Genomic DNA, 17370 nt, shown 5'->3' with positions numbered 1-17370 from the left:
GCCTAACCAACTTTAGATCCACCATTTACGCATAAAATAATCAGCTAACTAACTTTACTAATTCGATTCAAATTGGTTTTTACGGTATATTTCTGAGCATCTTGCGAAATATTGATGTTTGTTACATGTTACATTTATTAATTAAAATAAACAAGCTTTGAAACTTGTCGTTGATTGGTGGATGCAACCGTGGCTTGTGGCGCCTCCTTGCGGTCAGAATCGGCAAATATGAAGTTTTGAAGTTTTTCTATCTAGTGTGGCCATGTTCATGTGCAGAAATAGTTGCCCCGGTTTAACACAAGAAAGTCAAAAATTGTCAAGGCCTGGTAAGCGCCAGCGCATTCAGTGGGGCCATGGATTAATTAACTTAGAATAAGTACAATAAGTTAGAAAAACTCAAACTTCAAAGGCTTCGGAAGTATCAAATTCTAGGGTATTTTGTGTTATTATTAAAGCATTATGTCAATAGTTCTCCCGATTCTAACTTCCCTTCTCTCTGACAAAAGAATGGTTTATATTTATGGCTCTTTTTTAAATGCAATCTTGGTAAAAGATTGATTTCCTGATATGAATTTATACCTTGTTTAACAAATTGCTATTTAAGTTTGACGGTTTGGATTAATTAAACTATATCAAGTACCACTAGTACTTGACATAGGTACTTGATACCACTTGGTACTTGATATAGTTTAATTAATGATATAGTAAACTATATCATTAATTAAACTATATCAAGTACCAAGTAAATTAAACTATCTCAAGTTAGAAAAACTCAAACGTCAAATGCTCCAAAAATATCAAATTTAATGGTGTTTTGTGTAATTATTACAACTTTATGTCAGAATTTCTCCATATTCAAATCTCCTTTCTCTCTGGCAAAGAAATGGTTAATATTTATGGCCATTTTCAAACGCAATCTTGGTAAAAGATTAATTTCCTGATATGAAATACTTTATATCTTGTTTAACAAATTGCTAAAGTTTGAATGTTTTGACTTATTAAATTAGAACAAGTATCACAAGTTAGATGAACTCAAACTTCAAATGCTTCAGAAATGTCAAGATCTAGGGTATTTTTGTTAATATTAAAGCATAATGTTAGAAGTTCCCCCAATGGGGTTGTTTCCATCAGTCGAAAGTACTATTTTTATTCACTGAAGTTGATAGAATGAGCTAAAAACAAAAAAAAATTAAAAATTAATTTGAAATTTGACATCTGGAATTCAAATTATGTTTTTCGCAATCACGAGAGTGTGTGTGTATGTAGACGTGTGTGTTTGTGTCTGTGTGCTGGCATGAGTGTGTGTGTGTGTGTATTTGTGTGTGTATGTATATGTGTATTTGTGTGTATCTATGTGTGTGTATGTAGAAGTGTGTGTGTGCAGGTGTGTGTGCGTGTATGTATGTATGTATGTATGTGTGCGTGTATGTATGTATGTGTGTATGTATGTATGTGCGTGTGTGTAGGATATGGATGCAACCTGGAGACGGTTTTCGCTAGAGAAGCAGCATCGTGAGGCCGGTCGACGGTGGTGCTGCAGAGGGAGGCGGGAAGAAAATAAAATGATAGGAACATCAAAACAGTCAAATGAGAACAATAAGCAATGTGATTGCTCAGAAAAAAAAAGAAAAAAAAAGAAAAAAAAAACACATGGAGCGAGGAAAATCTTTTATCTTCAAAACGTTTAATTTTTTTATTATTTTTTTTATTGTCCGATTTTTTTTAATAAGGCATGGTCTTTATTACGTCACAAGTGATGAACTTTGGCTCTACTCCACTGGCGCACTAAATGCTTACACTTAATGTTTCCAGCTCATGATAATTCAGAAGCGAATTTTTTTTGCGCATCAACCATATCGTTGCCAGTACATGTGAGAAAGGAAGCGAATTAACTATTGCGCTCTGCGCTGATGGCATGTTTGAATGGCACTTCATCACTTGTGATTTCATGTGCAGAAGCGTAATAAATGAAGTTGAATCTGCGCACCGATTAAAATGTTTTTTTAAATATTAAACGCTGTCAAATTGTTTAAAAAATGGTCAAATACTATATTTTTAAGCATGCTCTTTCAGAACAAAAATACTTTTAAAAATTCGGAAACGACCCCATTCTAACTCACTCTTCAGAACTCCAGTGTGTAGATGCCCATTTCATCTGGCGTGCTCTGAATGTTTTCAAAATTATTTAATTTTTTGCTCTGCACGAAAGAATCATGTGAAAAGTACGTTTATTTAGAAATAGTTGCTCAGTTGAAACTATGCCGGACATTTTTTTACTGAAAAGCAATAGGAATTCCTTTATCCTTTAAATTTATTTATTTAATTTATTATTTGGAACATGCGTTCCACATTGATATTTCTTTTGGATTTTATATTTAGTATAATTTCGATGGTGACATTAACGTTCAAGAACAAAAATGATTTTTTTTCTATTAATCTTCATTTTATACGCAACGCGATTTTCTTTTCTTTTTTTTTCGTTGATATCATTTTGAAATTCGTCTCATATCATATTTTCCTCTGAAAAGTTTTATTTAAATAAAATTAATTAACTCCCCTGACGATCTACGGCTAAAAAATTAAAAGACTTAGTTACAAATTTATTACACATTATTAAAGTGGAGCATTTGTTTTAATGCTATCTCAAAGTGTTTCCGGAAAAAGTGCAATGTTAAAGAAAATTACGACTTTTGAATTAATTAAGAATACTTTTTTTTGTCGCTATCCATGAGCCGTTAAATATGACCGAAATCTGATACAGAAATTGTTTTTATCTCAAAATATTGAAAAGAGCAGACTTGTTTTAGTCGCTAAAGAATATATGTTTTAATTTTATGTGAAAAAAATATTTCAATATGCCAGGACAGAGCCGTAGAAGATCCTCTACTCTACAACCCTGGTTAAAAGGACCATTTTTTGTGTAATTGCTCTACACTATTAAAATCCGACCGTATCCATGTATGTATGTTTTACTAAAGATCGCTTCTGATCAGCTGTTGTTCGTAACGTGACATTGATAACGAAAGGTCGCCAAACTTGGAGGTTTCTTGTGACGTTGCGTAGGCACTCGAAGTGAGGAATCTAGCCGACGTCACAGGTAGCTAGTTGTTTCTGAAAAACGTTGATACCGAATGTTTGAGCTTTCTTAGAAATGTTCTCGTAGTTAAATTTAACTATCAGATGCCTGCGACTTTTATCATACTGTAAACAAATATCATGTTTAGCATTTGAAAATCATTCCAATTATTTACCATAATCACATGTATGCAACCTGGAGTATTCTAATCGTACTTTCACTAATCTAAATTATGCCTTTGCTCCTGTCATCAAAAATTACCAGGATGTTCTGTTGACCTTTTTAACAGCAAACTCAAGAAACAGGAAAAACAAGAGAAAAATTGGATGAATGCAGATTGAACCGCACCTTCCCCGAGACCGATTTATTATGATCTCCCCATCGCCGTTTGAATTTTAATCACTCGAAGAACAATGTGGTAATAATCTTCGATGAGCAGATGACATCCTTACTCTGACGTTCGCGCATGTTGCCACTCACATAGTCGCAATTATGATGTAAAAGAACTGTCTTTTGGGCTCGTAAAAGCTCTACAATAAAATCGCTAATCACTCAGTGCATAAGAGGAGGGTTGGTATTGATGCGGAAATGGGCGTAATTTGTCTTCATGAAGATGGATCGGATGATTTGAATGGAATATTTTAGTATATCGTCTTCATTTCATTTTAGTCCATGGAATATTTAATTTCCGCATAAAGGAGGTCTTTTAAAACAATAACAGTAATTTTAAAGAAAGGCTTTTTGAAAAGTTTGTTCATTTACAAGGATTAGTTCCCCCCCCCCCCTTTTAGTAACGCCTTGTCATAAAAAAAATTGTGTGTCGCAAAAACACACGCTAGAGGTGAAACTTTTTTTTTTTTACATTCTGAACTGTCATTTTTTTTTAACATTCTGAACTGTCACTTCAACTGCACATTGTCTCTCGCGCGACGCTCTTGTTCTTTTTGTGCCTGACCTAGACATATTCACAGCAAAATTGTATTAGAAGAAAAACTGGAGAAAATGGATTACAAACATCGAAAAAAACTAAACAATATTCAAAATTTGCTTTTTAATTGTTGTCAAAAACAATGAAAAATAATAGTAATTTATAGTTACTTTTGTTAACAAAAGTTAACAAACTAATTTCAAGGCTGAACTTAAGCTATGTGGATTCGCTACTCCAGAGCTCGAATACGCTACCTTATGGTGATTTATAAAATTGCCGAAAAGGGTGAAACATTGCGTTCCACGTGTACCATTTTGGGCAAAACAAGCAGTTTGTTATGTGTAGGTTTTTTATTTGCGTGATTCATCATTTAGAATCGTCATCCGCAACAGAATAACATCAAAAATATCTGCTAAAAAACTGTGAGTACACATTTTATTTATCTTATTCTGAGTGAATTTGAATAAATATTAGTTTTTCATTTCGATGAAAAAAATTGGACTTGATAACATTGGCTGGACACTAGGACCATGCTGAAAAAATATTGCCATTCCTTGACCTAATTCCAAATAATTGATTTAAATAACCTTATTACTACAGCATCTAACTGAAATGGGCAGTATGCAAGTAAATATTCTTGAAAATATTTATCACAGAATGGATTGAAAAATCCAGAAAGAACGTTAAGAATTTGAACAATAAAAATAAAAGCTTGGAATTTTTATCGCTAAAGTAGTAGTGAACCAACTTTTCTTTATTGCTCTGCAAAAGTTGCCACTATCAGTGAAAGAGTTTCGCCAAAGATTTGTTTAGGCTTATTGTTTAAGTATTGTGTGAAAGAATAATGTATCTTGACGAGATTTCGCTTATCAGTTAAATCATTTCCATGACGAATGAATTAAACGTATGAAGATTTAAAACAGAACTGCCACTACATATCTGCGAGCATTTTGTAGATGATTTACACAGCATAGCATGACAGAATTTTATCATTCAGTTGAGACATAGGAACATACACGACATGTCACACGACAGAAACGTAAACAATGAAAGCGCACCGATTTAAGAAATTTTTTAAAAATATTAAACTTAGTCAAATTATTTTAAAAATGGTCAGATCCTATGTTTTTAAGCATGCTCTTTCAGAAAAAAATACTTTTAAAATTTTGGAAAGACCCTGTTACTAAAAATTAATAAAATACGCCCAAAGAAAAAAAGGGAAAGAATTTCGGTGAGATAAGTCATGAGAAAAATTACGCTGAATGTCAATGTCATAGCATCGGTTTTTTTAAACAGAACACTAATTTAGATTTCGAGTATGTAAGTAAAATAAAGAATTTCAACTAAACCGGTCAAATTTCACAAAATGGAAAAGTTTCTACTTCAAATTAAATTGATTATTTCATCGATTGTATAAACAGCAATTGCCTAACGCAACATATAGGCTGTAAAAGTTACAATATAGCACTGAAAATTTCACGATTTAAAATGCGAGACGATCATTTAATTGTAATATAATTTTAAGTCTATGTTATTCGAAGTAATTAAAAGAATAGTTGCAAAGCTGTAAACGAAAATACTTCAACCCTTTTCAAAACTAACCGTTTGTTCGGTAAAACAATGCAGCATTCAAGGAAAATTTGAGTATCATTCAATATATACTAATTGTTCCTATTAATATACATTATGTTATACATATTCTTTATAGATAAGTAAAGAACTTACACCGTTTTTTTTTTTTTTTTTTTTTTTTTGAGCAATTGCGATTGCTTATTGTTCTCACTCGACTGTTTTGATGTGCTATCATTTTATTTTCCCGCCAGCACCCTCTGCAGCATCACCGTCGACCGGCTCCTCACGATGCTGCTCCTATAGCGAAAACCGTCTCCAGGTTGCATATGCTACACACACGCGCACACACAAATACATACACCTACACACACATACACATACACCTACACACACATACACACACCTACACACAACTGCCCACATACACATACCCCCCACACAAACACACATACACACAACTACCCACACACACACAAACACACACGCCTACATACGCACACTCGTGATTGCGAAAAACATAATTTGAATTCAAAATGTCAAAATTCAAATTATTATTATTATTTTTTTTTTTTTTTGGATCCTTGAAAATATTTTCCGAAGTAAGTTACCGCCATTAAGCCAGGTCTAAGGCAGAATAAAAGTAATATACCGAGAGCTCGGTTGTAATGTCCAGAGACTAAAGTTTCGTCCTTATTATGCACTCATCAGTCTAGAATAATCAAACAATGGATTATTGACCATTCCAGATTGACGAGTTCATAACAAGAACGAAACTTCAGCTTCTGGATGTCATAACTTGGTTGTTGGTATATTGCATGTAGGGGAATGTGAGGCAAAGTGAAATACACTGCTCAAAAAAATTAGGGGAGCACAGGGTTTTAACGAAATTGAGAAAAATGTTATTCCGAAAGTTAATTTTCAATAAAGCCTCCATGTTTTCAGGAAACATGAGAATAAAACGTAAATTTCGGAAGCAAATCAACCTTTCTGTCGTTAAAAAGCAGAAAAAGGATACTAAGTGCAGAAATCGTGATTTAACAGAAGCTCATTTTTTCACTGTCTGAGCGGTAAAATTCAACCGCTCATTATTTTTTTGATTGGAAAATGCCACGACACCGTAATTTACCGGATTTCATGGCTTGACATTTTATCGGGGGACTGGAATCTTGGCAAACACAAAGAACTGTAGCAGACTATGATGGGGAGTTATAATTTCATGTTCGTTTCACTGTTCTAGAGGAGTCGATTTCCAGTCAAATGTTTTCTGCTTCTTTTCCGCTATATTGCATCTTAATACACGTGTATACTCCATGTTATGCCTTTGCAAGGCTACCTCACAACGGTTTCTTCAATTTTGTGTGATTGCTTCATTGCTCCCCTAATTGTTTTGAGCAGTGTAGTTAAGATAACTTACCTTTTTCAAAATGAACAAATTCGAAATTTGTTTTAAAAAGTACAGTACACAAAGAAAAAACAATGTATTTTGTAATAAAACTTGCATTGAAGCATCGTTTTTCATTTTTGGCAATTTGTACCGTCAAAAAAGATTGGATTTTCTTAATTTTTTTTTTAACGATGCAAAGTGAAAAAAAAAATATTTTTCCAATTAAATGTGCTCATTTTATTATTAAAAATGTTTTTATCGAATAAATAAGTAAATAAAAGAACTAACGAATAAATGACTAGATAATGCAGTAACAAACGAATTGACTAATTAATTAATTAATGAGAAAAATAAGTTAGTGAATGAAATAATGAATGAGTAAGAAAATAAGTAAATGAATGAAAAAATAAGTGAATTATTTACTGAAGGAATCTTATACTTAAGTAATAATTAATGATTGAATAAGTAAACGAAATGAACTATTTCACTTTGCCCCATCCACTGTACTGCTTGTACAAGATATCTATACATATAATAAAATAAGATGTTTGTGTGTGTGTGTGTGGCGCGCTTCCCGGGAAAACTTTAAGGCCTAGAAAGATGAAATTTCGTATACAGGTACAGTTTCTGCCGAAGATGTGCACCTCGGGCTTCGATTTTTGATATTTTAATTAGAAAAAAAGTTATTTAATGTTTTGTGTGTTTTTTTGCACTTTTTAGTACTTTTTACCTCACAAACCCTGAACCAATCGCACCACACAAATATTTTTTGTACTATAGTGTTGGAAATTTAATTTTAAATATGATGAATGAAAAAATTTTGAAGATAGAGCAATTTTTGTATTTTTTATGAATTTTTGAAAAAACCTTCAATTTGAATTTTTTTCTGGGTTTTATATTTTTCTATTATCATCCTGCGAGAAGTATCAAAGCCTCATTTCTAAAATTTAAGTTGGTAATAGTAAAAACATTTCGCCCTCTTCAAAGGAAAAAAGTTCTTAAAAATAACCAATAGTTTTTTTTTTTTTTTTTTTAAACCATTTTTTTAATGCGGAACACATTATGTCTTTCCCCGCATCGGTCGAAAAAAGCGTTCTTCAATCTTTTATGCTCTGACGTCACTACTTGGATTTCGATTCGATATTTACGACGGAATCTTAATCGCAAACAATGTTAATCCTTTTTTTTTTACTATATAGTTAACTTCTACATTTTATGACGTGATGACCTCGTGTTTTTCCGTTCAGCGCTTGCTTCTTTTTTCTTTCCTTTTTTTAAAAAAAATTTAGGGATTGCATTTTTTTTTCCATCCCCCCCCCCAAGCTGGACGTTGTGCTGCATCTATATTACGTTACATTTCATAATTGTGCGCATTTAATTAAATAAAAACAGCGACATTTTTTTTCTTTGTCAAACGCTACTTTTTGCACACTACAAGCGGTTTTTTGAGTGATCTTTGTTTTTATTAGGAAATGGGCGGGGAGGTTTAAATAAATAAAGATGGACAAAAATAATTTAGAGATAGATCGTAAAGGTAGATAGTCGCCGAAGGCGGCAATCTTGGCGTAAAAATGTGAATGGCACAAAAAAAGATAGAGATGGATTGATTAAAACTGCTGCCAAATTTAGGCGGCAAACTTGAAGTAAAAAGGTAAATGACAAGTTAGTCAAACAGCCGCCATAAGTGGCTGCTTGCATAGAAAGGCGAATGGCGTAAGAAGGCGAACCAGCTGGTCGCCGCAGGCGGCTAGTTTAAAATAAAAATAAGCTTAACATTAGATAAAAAATACTGCACTGAATATTAGTAGGTCGCAGTTAATATTTAAGTTCTTATAAAGAAAACCTTTATAATTTTATAATAATAAAAATAACTCCTTACTTTACAAAAGCATATTACAATATGAATATCAAATTTGGAAAATTGCTTGCATTATCATATGCTTTCATCTTTAGAGGTAAATTATCTTTGATTTGCTACATGTTCTACTATATACTTGAAATATTACTAGCTAGGTGGCGCTAAAAATAAAGTAAATATTTCACTACTTCACTTTGCCCCAAATTTCTCTTCTTGAAAATGTATTTCATGTTTCTCAGTGAATGTGCGTTCAAAACTAATGCAATTTTTCCTCCCCTTCGCCCCCCCCCCTTTTTTTTATCTTTTTTTATTGACCAGCTTTTGGAATTGCTCATCCTTTCTTGTATTAGAAAGTTCATAGTTTCCTAAGGGGGTAAATGCGTTATGTAGATTTCCCCTCTCATTTCACTCGAACCAAACGATCAGAACAATGATGCAACATGGAAGTTCACTGCACAAGTTTTTTTTTTCTTTTTCTTCTTCGAAACGTTTTACATAGTTTATTACAAAATAAAGTAGGAATTGAAGCGCGACATTCCACAGACGACATTTTTATTTCTGTGATAATTGCCTGACAACAAGTATGGCACGTCTTTGGTGATTTTGTGACAAAAATATCTTGGCTGGAATATGGCACGTCCTTCCAGCGCAAGTGTTTAATTGTCCTCTATTTTATTGTAGGAGACAACTTTGACTATATTTTAGTGGCTGCACAGTCAAACTCCACGGGGAGTTACCAGAACAAAACTCAGGTTCTTATAATTCCATCGAACCTGAAAAGTTAAATTTTTGCAAGTCATTATAAATTCCCTGGAATTATTATTCTGCCGACACCGTCCAATTCAATGACTTTTGAAGATAATATAACATCTGTTGTTCGACCTGTTACCTGCTTTCTGATATGTACTGTGCGAAGTCCGCGATTTTTAGCGTTTATTATCTCAGATCACACTTAAACCAGTTTTCAAAACCTTTCGGCACACTTAAACATTTGTTTTATTTTTCTTGCACTTTTTCATACATTTTTAAAATTGTGAGACTTTTCAAACAAATTTTATTTATAAAACTTTAGTAACACAAATAATCCGTGGGTAGCCCAGTAACGTAGGTAAAATCAATAGGATGTACCCACCGTATATGCCGTTGGGGTTTTAGGGATTTACTCAGATGAGAGCAGCTAAACACATGTGTCCTCACCTCACCGAATTATGATTTTAGACATCCTAGATTCAGCTATAAGACCTGATACAGTGGTACCATTGCCTACGTAAATTACCAAACCAAGCCGCTGACTAACTGCAAACAAGACGAATATCCGTAGAGGGTGAAAGGTGGGGATTTACAGGCAGCACCACGTGGAGGTCCTCAACATTATGGCCCGGCCTAGTGCAGGGTTGCCAACTTAGGGGTTTCCCCCTAAATTTAGGGGGAAAATTTTAGAATGGGACTATTTTAGGGGGATAAAATTTTTAGGGGTAAATTTAGGGGTTTTAATTTTAATGTTTTATCAGGTAAAAATGTTTTTCTTTTACCTTCGAAAATGTAATTTTTCGATTGTTTCATTTATTTTTTTACTTACATTTGATCAGAAATGACATAAAAATACTTTATATTATATTTACTCACTCAGCAGCGAAAAATAGCAATGGTCACGTGACCTTTTAATCCCATGTGTGACGTCACAGTCAAAGGATCACGTGACTTTCTGACGTCATTTAGGGTTTTTTTTGGGGGTTTTATGAGTTGAGTTTCGGGGGAAAAGTTTTTAGGAGATGGCAAAGAGTGTCGGACTACGATTCGGAGGATTCCAGGTCTGGCCCCCGCCAACTAATTATCCACCGCTATTTGCGGAGTCGCTAAATCTGTGGGTTCGAAAGTCCTGCGGTTGAACACTAGCATCTAACCTTGAGTGCAGAGCGTCGAAAAAAAACCCCTACTCATCAGAACTATACTAAAATTGCAGCGGTAGTTATATATTGTGCTGTCATCTATTAGTTAAGGCCAAATTGAGATCCTAACATAACTAGAATGGCTTGACTTTCATAGGAATCGCTCTCTTTCTCTTAAACGTGCAACGTTGAAAAAGACTTGTCCAAGCGGAATTGGTAACCACAGCAACAGTATTATAAAAATAATGAAATATTTTTAAGATGTGAAGAAAACATTTTATTTTTTATCTTTTAAATGATTTTATAAAGTTTTTAGCTTTTTATTACAAATCTTTGCTGTTATTTAAATTTTTTAACACAATATTAGTATTACATGAAATTGGTGTTTTCCACCTCCAGATCCAGTCACTTCCTATTTCGGGCTGATGAGTGCTAATAAGCACGAAACTGCAATCCTCGGATGGAATGACTGATCTGGAGGTGTATTTCATATATTTCTGCCTTAGCCCTGGCTATAGGGCGGTAACTTACTGAAAAAAATATTAATATTATTAACATTTTTGTTTCAATGGTGTTTGGAATTTAAAGTAAATCCATATACTAAGGAAATAAATTTAATAAAATTGATGTGCAATCGTTCCTTTGTAACTCAAATCTATTGTATTATCCAAATTCATAATATCATGTGAATAATAAAAAGACATACAAAATGCTAGAAAACTGACGACAAGAATTTGAAGTAAAATTTAAATTGGTGTATGGAACAGGTAGTTCGCTCATTTCTAAACAAACTTCTAGCTCAGAGTTATGTACTGGAATATAAATATTTTTTATAGCTTCAATTGCAGTGATCTGCACCTGCACAAATTTTTAGGCTACCTGTAGAATGGTGTAGTGATTAGGCGATAACCAAAGGCACACGTTCAAAAACCTGACTCCTATCGGTAGGTTTTTACATTGGAAAAAATCGGCTGCATCCACTTCAGCATGTAAGCTAAGTATTCTTTGGCTGAAAATACTCTTGGCAAAATAAAATTCCTTGGACTGTTTTCATCAAGCAGAGTGAAGGTGCCTCCATCTGGTGGAGAAAATAGGCGTCAGATTTTTGGTGGATATGGCATCTGCCGATGTGGTGCCACATGAAAGAATGGATGCCACCTCTTGGGCAATGCACGAAGCCTGCAAAAGATGGAAAACCGATATGAAGTCCGTTTCCCCAGTGCAAACAAACAAACAGCAAACTCCAATTACCTTTGTCAAAATTTAGATCGGCAAAACGCGTAACACGGGTGTGAAACAAGAAAATCCAAATACTTGCACGTCCGTATCAGTAAAAAAAAAATACATCGAGTAGAATTTTTCGAGAAGTTCATTTTGCGCAACAGACGTTTTGTATTTTCTTTTACTTCTAGCACAAGGTACTAAAATATTTAATTACTCTGCTTTGTTGAACATTTACAGCACAATAATCAACCTTGTGTTACTGGATCTGACAACCCATAAACAAAGATTACTACCTTCTAGATCAATATTTGGATCGTATTGAAAGAGTTTATTGAGCAACAAATTCCGACTGGACAATAACCGACTTTTTTTTCCTTCCAAGGTGTGGCCATCCACGGCAAGCAATTTCCAGTCACGTCGAAAAATCACACGGAACACAAAAAGCCCGAGTCTTCTCCCACTCTTTGGTATGTACGGAAGATCTTCCATTCATCAAACGAAACCAGGAAGAAATACCGCCGTGTTTATAACAGAATTAATGTCTGCAACGTGTTGTTTGTTTATTAAAATATTTATCCTGTCCCGATGAATATTTAGCTAATAGTGTCCGTTTGATATGAATGGCTTCTTGTGAACCTTTTTTTTTTTCTCGCGTGGAATCGGTAAGCAGTGAAGTTCATCACGAAAGCAAAGAACGATCTTAAAGCAATAAATGATCGCTTTGTCACGTGATATCCTGATTCAAATTAAATTTGCGTGATAGGTACACAGATATCGAAGATAACAAGGGCAGGTCAAACCAATCAAATTTAATGTTCCTAATGACTTGTCACATCACGATGAATGCTCACAGAAAACAAATAATTTTCCAAGGGTCCTGAGATTGAGAATTTCGATATCAGGTGCGATCATTTGATTAATTGCTTTAAGATATAGAAAACTTCAATGTTGCTTAAAAGCTAGTTATCACAGCCATATGTCATCATCACTGACTCTACAGTCGACAACCCATTGTGTGTCTTGGCCTTTTCCATAAGCTTCTTCCAGTTGGATATTTTTTACCTGACATCTCCAGTTTGAGGATTTGATAATTTTGAAGTCTCCTTCTAAACAATCCAGCCATTTAATTCTTGGTCTTCCTCTCGGACTTTTGCCAGTTGATCTGTCATGCGAATAACGTGTCGATGCCCTGCCCATCTCATTCTTCGCAAATTAATGTATTTTACTACGTCCATATCTCGATAGTATCTGTACAGTTCCAAGTTATAATATTTATCACAGACACATGTATCTAGTCAAAACTGCTTCTCTATCTCTATATTAAGAAAATGTTGAAGATTCATGCATCAGCACCACCAGGTACAAACGAGTAACTGTTTATCGCAATTTATTATGATATGTCACCCTTATTTTGTTTGAAATTTCATTTCACCTTACTTTATTTATTTATTTATTTCAGTTTTATTTCATTTTATTTTATTTTTCATTCCAAATTCTTTTTTATTTTATTTTATTCATTTGTTCATTTCTTTATTTTTATTTATTTATTTATTTTATTTCATGTTATGTTGACTCGCCAAGTGCTAAATCGTTCCCTTTCTACAGAAATAAGAGCTAAGCCTTAAAATTATTTTATCGCCTGCCAAAGAGGAAGTTAAGTGAGAACTAGGAAATTAGTTTTTTCTCCTCTGTCAGGAAGGAGCGTGCAACCATTCTCTTTTGCAACGCTGCATGTATTTTTCGTCGTCTAACGTCGTGAAAAATTACTTTAAATTTAGTTGAATGTTTCATTGCAATCTAGAGTCAACGGCATATTTTACTTCATTTTAGTGCTATTTATTCATTTTTAACTAATTGGTTCATTTGTTTATTTCCTTCTATTTTTTTACTCCTCTGTAATCACTAAATCATGGACTTTGCTGGCTGAAACTCACTCCATAAAAATTGTAAAGTATTTTCCATCGGCTCCAGAAGGAATGTAATCCCTAAAGATAACTATCTCATTTTTTTTTTTTTCAGAAAACGTCACTTTTGACATTTGTGCAGTAAATCATTGATATTTTTACCATCAGTTTTCTGTCAATATTTACGCATGCTCAGAATACATTTCTGAAAATCCAGAACTATGCACAAAAATTTTCTCAACCAACTGTATCCAATCTGAACAAAGCCTTTATATTCCCGTAGTTAAGGATCATCAAAACAGAGGTAAGACGTTATTATATTGTCACTCATAAAGAGAGCTCCCTCCGTCACTCACAGCTGTAGAAACTGAAGCCCTTCATTAAATAACATTTTCACTGCGGTGCTGGATTCACGTATAAGCTAAACAAGCTTAAGACGCTTTCTAGCTGTCTCCTAGAAGTTTAAAGGAAATTTAACTGAATCGTGTCCCCAAAATCTCTATAAGTAGTGAAAAAATGTGTGCTCGCGTTATTTTCCTATCTATTTATTGTATTTATATTATTATAGTATTCCAATTAATAGGTGCAGCTCAATTATTTTTCCACCTACATAAAAACATGCATCGATAATATTAGAAAAAATAATGTAACAGTTATACACTGTGAAACATGTATTTATTGTAAATCCAAAGTGGTTAGTTCCACATAAAACATACAATTTAACCTTTTTTTTTTTTTAATTGAAACGCTTTTTTCTAAACACATAATGGTCAAAACCTATTTTTAGTAGGCTATACAGCTTTGCTTAAACTACAAATTAATGTAAAAAATGGTGAAACCGAAAACATGTAATTAGAGTTTTCGGGATTAAGGAGGTACAAAGTTGTTCCAACTTCGATGAATATTTAAGTTTTTTACTTCATGCAAATTTCGTGGCCAGAGGCATCAGAATTTAAATTTTTGGGAGGGTGGAAAAGCTCAATTTTCTGAATCGAACTCCAATTTCTGCCGAATGATGACAATTTTCTCGAATCGTCAGGCAAAATAGGGAATTTTTGGGAGGTCACAATGGCTTCCCGTGACCTCCGACAGGAAGTGCATCTAATCGAAACTTTCGTCACTAAGCCATATGTCTGCAAAATTTGTTTTTGATAACGGTCATACTTGAAAATAATTGTTCAAAGTAGTAAGACCCTTAAATTGTCAAGATGCCAAATGAATATGAGGATCCTTCTTGTCCTGACATGCGCTGAAGCGATTATATATCTTTTGACTTCATCGTCAAGCAATACGTGCTATCTGTCGCACATTTTGCTTTGTGCGCGAGATTTTTTAAATTTGTTTTCCAATGGCATTACAGCCGTGGGAAGGTAAACAGTCTTATCTACAAAAATAAGTTTTTGAGATATTTGAAGAAACCCGTTTTTGGTTCCCCACAAAAAATAGTAAAATGTTGCAATGGGGTTGTTTCCAACATTTTAAAGTATTTTTTCTGAATGCATAAAAACATAGGATCTAACCATTTTTTAAATAATTTGTTTGAGTTTAACATTTTTAAAAAAATTGCTTAAATCGTTGCGCTGTCATTGTTTACATTTCTTGCCGATGACATCACAAATGATGAGATGCCATTCTGTGTTGCCATTCACAGAGCAAAATATTTAATTCGCATCTTTATTCGCGTGTATTGGCAACGATATGGTTGATAGCAAGCGTAGAGCGCAATTTTAATTCGCTTCTTGATTATCATAAACGTGGAAATGCGGTACAAAATGCGCCAAAGAGCATCATTTGTGACGTCATCAAGACCACGCCTTGCTTGCAAAATCGGACGCTTTAAAAAATTAATTAAAAAATAACTGTTGGGAAAATGAAAGAATTTTCTGGGTCCATGTTTTTTTTTCTTTTTTTTTTTTGTTCATTCTATCCATTTCAATGACTACAAGTACTACTTTTGAGTGAAGGAAACAACCCCATTGGGCAGTCTTTCCATGCTTTATTTTCATCGTAAACCAAATACGCAAGTTTGAACAATAAAGCTTATGTAAAAAAATGACAGAAATGCAAATAAAAAGTGGAAAATGAAAGTTTTGAAGTTACTGCTGTTTATTTTATTTATTTATTTATTTATTTATTTTTTTGAACTGAATATTACAACTAATTTTTCAGTGCTGTTAAACTAAGGGGGTGAGAGGAATAGGTATGATTCTATTGAACCGAATATGGCTTGCCAGCCGTAAGTTGCTGACCTCTGTGCTTGTGGCTCATGTGCTTGTGGCTGTGCTTGTGGCTCAATTGAAACAAACAAGCTGAACCCACTTTAAACGCTTGGTCCCTTCTTCATATGCCCCGTCAGTTTTAAACCAAGCATAAAGTGCACAAAATGGTCGGCCGTTGAGTTTCACATAAAGTACCAAATTTCCCGAGAAACATTATTTTACTAATCCTAACTCCTACAACCTCCCAGGTTTACTCAATTACGTAATTTTTCATTGCATAATTGATTTATATCGTTGCACAACTAACTGGAAGTTCTCAAATTTGTTTCGTAAATTTGGTGACTTTTGTTTCAACGCTGACATTTCGCTGTCAAAACATTTCCGTTACAACTCTGACAAATCAAAGCCGGATTTCCATCAAATCAGACATTTCATATTCCCTCCACATCGGTTCTCTACCATTAGAATAACTTAACGCATCGCGGCAGATATCAAAACACGAGATTTTAAACATTTACAGGAACACCACACTTTCTCTCCTTCGCCTCGCATCTTATCCATTCACTTTTTCCTTCCGATCTCCAAACAGACAATTGTCTCCTGCACCCGGACTTAGCCTGGAGCTGCATCGTGAAAGACGTCTGTTTTTCCAACCAACCAGAATACATAGTTTTTTTTTTTTTTTTTTTTTTTCCGGCTACCGTAAAGACGCTGACGCATAACGAAGTAATTCCCATAGTTATGCATTTTGAGGTGAGGTGCAACATTCTTCGCGTTTAGCATCAGCTGTGTTTAGGGAAACGAAACTGCTTCCAGGAAAAAAATCTTGACGCCGTGAAGTGAAAAATGACAACCTCGTAATCCGTTAAGTGGGATTTCGTAAACAAGGGGTCGTAACCCTCTAGAGTAGAATCAATATTGCCTACATGGCTGTTGGTTTCGAAAGTTTTTTTTTTTTTTTTGGAAAAGATAATGAACTTCTTTAAATCTCAACGGTTAATTAGCTTTGATTCTTCCATTATAGGAAGCTGGGGTATAATAGAAAGGAAGGGGGTTAACACTAGTCAGAACCCTTGGTTTTACGCCGTACTGTCAATTTTTGCATGCTAATACTTAAGGGGAGGATCACGCACGCAAATTTACGACTTTACACTTTGACTTCCTAGGGCGAGCAACGTAGAATTATGTTTTCGCTTGAATTTTCAGTACCGTAAATGCAGACTTCTTCAGCACTAGGGCCTAGGGTCCTTCTTTTGGCCCAAATTGAGAAAAACTTGTCAACCATCAGAACGCATTTTTTCAACATATTTTGACAG

The sequence above is a fragment of the Uloborus diversus genome, chromosome 9 (genome assembly GCF_026930045.1).
Source record: "Uloborus diversus isolate 005 chromosome 9, Udiv.v.3.1, whole genome shotgun sequence".
Lineage (NCBI taxonomy): Eukaryota > Metazoa > Arthropoda > Arachnida > Araneae > Uloboridae > Uloborus > Uloborus diversus.
The sequence above is the reverse complement of the archived record's forward strand: the minus strand, read 5'-3'. Positions refer to the sequence as shown.